The sequence below is a fragment of the Meriones unguiculatus genome, chromosome 3, assembly GCF_030254825.1.
Source record: "Meriones unguiculatus strain TT.TT164.6M chromosome 3, Bangor_MerUng_6.1, whole genome shotgun sequence".
Classification (NCBI taxonomy): Eukaryota; Metazoa; Chordata; class Mammalia; order Rodentia; family Muridae; genus Meriones; species Meriones unguiculatus.
The window spans coordinates 33,664,285-33,667,963 of NC_083351.1; positions in this window are offsets into that span (position 1 = coordinate 33,664,285).

Below are 3,679 nucleotides of genomic sequence, written 5' to 3' on the forward strand. Positions count from 1 at the left end.
TCCAGCAGGGCTGCACTTCTTCAAACAGCATTCACCAAGTGGGGACCAAGTGTTCAAACACAGGAGGCTCTGGGGGACATTTCTCATTTAAACGAATGCATTCACTATTCTCTTCTTGCCCAATGAGTTAACGAGTGACTAGATGGGAAGCAGGTATTGGGGTGCCTCCTTAAGTTTCTAAGGGCTCTAGGATGATCTCTTGGGGGGTCTCTCTTTCCAGAGAGATTTGAGTTCATGACTACCAGTACGGGGTACTCAGGTTACCCCTTTGTTTCCATGCCAACATGGTGGCTCCCATTATGCATTCTGTTTTTGAAAGCAGTGCTGTAGTCTAGGGATTCATAGCCTAGCTCATGACCACAGGGAATGCAGTCCTGGGAAAGCCTTACCATTTCAGGCAAACTGAGAGGTGTGAGCTAAGACTGTTTCCTGGTTCCAGCAGTGTCAGACAACTCTGATTCTCTAGGGATTATATGATCATCACAAACTACAGTTACAGACTTGGATTTGACTTTTTAAATTACATTTTTATTTTTTGTATTAATTACAGTTTAGTCATTTTGTATCCCAGCTGTAGCCCCCTTCCTCATTTCCTCCTAATCCCACCCTTCCTCCCTCATCTCCTCCTATGCCTTTCTCCAAGTCCACTGATAGGGGAGGTTCTCCTCCCCTTCCATCTGACCCTAGCTTATCAGATCTCATCAGAACTGGCTGCATTGTCCTCTGTGGCCTGGCAAGGCTGCTCCCCACTCAGAGAGAGGCGATCAAAGAGCCAGCCATTGTGTTCATGTCAGAGACAGTCTCTAACCCCTTACTAGGCAATTCACTTGGATACTGAACTGCAATGGGCTGCATCTGAGCAGGGGTTCTAGGTTATCTCCATAACCTGGTTGGAGTATCAGTCTCAGAAAAGACACCTGTGCCCAGACTTTTTGGTTTTATTGCTCTCCTTGTGGCTCTCCCGTCCTCTCCAAGGAGTCTCAGCATCTTCTTTGATACACTGGTAGAGTCTTTCAGAGGCCCTCTGTGGTAGGCTCCTGTCCTATTTCCTGTTTTCTCCTTCTTCCAATGTCCATCTTGTTTGTCTTTCTGAGTGAGGATTGATCATCTTACCCCGGGTCCTCCTTCTTGTTTATCTTCTTTAGGTGTACAGATTTTAGTATGTTTATCTTATATTATAGGTATAGCATCCACTTATAAGTGAGTATATACCATGTGTGTCTTTCTGCTTCTGGGATACCTCACTCAGGATGATTTTTTCTAGGTCCCACCATTTGCCTGCAAATTTATGATTTCCTTGTTTTTCATTGTTGATTAGTATTCCATTGTGTAAATGTACCACAATTTCTGTATCCATTCCTCCGTTGAGGGACATCTGGGTTGTTTCCAGGTTCTGGCTATTACGAATAAAGCTATAAACATGGTTGAGCAAATGACCTTTTTGTGCACTTGAGCATCTTTTGGATATATGCCTAGGAGTGGTATAGCTGGATCTTGAGGAAGTGCTATTCCTAATTGTCTGAGAAAGCACCAGATTGACTTCCAAAGTGGTTGTACCAGTTTACATTCCCACCAGCAGTGGAGGAGGGTTCCCCTTTCTCCACATCCTCTCCAGCATGTGTTGTCACTTGAGTTTTTGATCTTAGCCATTCTGATGGGTGTAAGGTGAAGTCTCAGGGTTGTTTTGATTTACATTTCCCTGATGACTAAGGAAGTTGAGCATTTTTTAAAGTGTTTCTCTGCCATTCTATATTCCTCTACAAAGAATTCTTTGTTCAGGTCTGTACCCTATTTTTTTTAATTGGATTACTTGATTTGTTGCTTTTTAACTTCGTTAGTTCTCTTTATATTCTGGATATTAGACCTGTCAGATATAGGATTGGTAAAGATCCTTTCCCAGTCTGTAGGCTGTCGTTTTGTTCTGAGGACAGTGTCCTTTGCTTTACAGAAGCTTTTCAGTTTCATGAGGTCCCATTTATTGATTGTTGATCTTAGAGCCTGTGCTGTTGGTGTTGAACTCAGATTTAACTGAGTACTTTTTGGAGGCAATTGGCTTGAGGAGAAGAAAGAAAGATTATGACAAGGGGTACAATGATTACGAACCTATGGGTCTTCTTGGATGTGACATTTGCCTGTGAGTGGCTGAAAAACTTGGGGACCTGAAACTGGCTGGTATACAGAAAAGCTTTTCTCGACTCCGCTGGTACACATAATCTCCCAGGACCATCCTAAAGTAGAACTCTCTTCTTTCCCTGGAGTGGAACTACTCAAGGTCCAACTTTTCAGATCCTCCTATTTTTTTTTGTGTGTGTGTGTGCCTATAATGGTGAGAGAAGGAGCATCAAAAATTGCCTGATCACAAGCATTTGAAGCTAGCTTCGGTTTTCTGAAGTGTCCAACATTTGGGATTCACAGCAACCCTGAAACATGGTACTTCGTTTAGCTCCTGACACTCCGTTCTGCAGCTAAGCAGACAGACTCAGAGAGGCAAAGGCTGCATGTACTTTCACACTGGTGCTGGGTAGCTGGGACTATATCTGCCACACCACATCTCCTCCTTGGGGGATTTGGGTAGAGTAATGTCTGGCTTTAGCATCTTGTGATTCTCTCTCCGGTGGAGCTACTCCTTTTGGCCAGCAGAGGGAAGCATTGAGCCGTAGAAACAGCTAGTTTAGCTTGGCTTAGGTTCTTCACTGCATGTGAGCAGAACTTCCGCAGAGTTTTAGGTAGATAATAAATAAAAGACATTTACTGAACACAGTGTGTGCGAGTCATAACTGCATCTATTACTTTAACCTTAAACAACTCTGCCTGACAGGGATACCCATCTCCATTTCCCAGATAGAAACTGTTTCCGAGATTGTCGGTGCCTGTGTGGCCTTGGAATGGGTATGATTTGTCTGGAATTTGAACCAGGGTTTCTGGTTCTCAAAGATTATTGCTTCTTCATAGTAGGTGACTTAGTGGCACAAAGTATGTCTGAAACCTGAGACCTTTAGCCTTCACTTCTTTGGATCTAAAACTGTAATTCTGTCATATCTTTAATTTTAAACATTTTCACGACCCTAATGAGTTTCATGAGTGTTGATTGCAGGATCACTGCTAAAGGATGCTTACAGGGGCATAGACCTCTTACCAGTGGCCAAAGAAAAGATCTCCCCTCCATCAGCTGTGAACAACATATAGATCCTCAGGGAGGGACAGTGCTCCACGACCCCTTCTCCCTTCCATGACAAGGTGTTGACAGGAGTAATCTAACGCACATGCGCAGCTGATCACAACTGCTGTGAGGTCATGACCAGAACTCAGCATTCCTCACGGATCCTTTACTTACTCCCTTTTTCTTCTGTGTTGTTCCCTGATTCTTGAATAGGTGGGGATTGCTATAGATGTCTCATTCATCAGTAGTAATCTGTCTTTGGACCAGTTATGAGTCTCTGTAATCACCACTGATGACTGCAGAAGCTGACCAAAGCTGACAGCAACAGCTGACAGCATAAATATTAGCGTGGTTATGTGGAAACAAATTCGATGGGGACATTCTGTCCATTTAGCAAATCAACAGCAGTTGCCTCCCTCTAGGTCATGTGACCTCATCAGTCAAGGGCTTTTGACAGGAATCAGAGCATCATAGTTCAGGAATTTTGTTTTTTTTTTTGCCTTTGCTTTTAGATCTGAT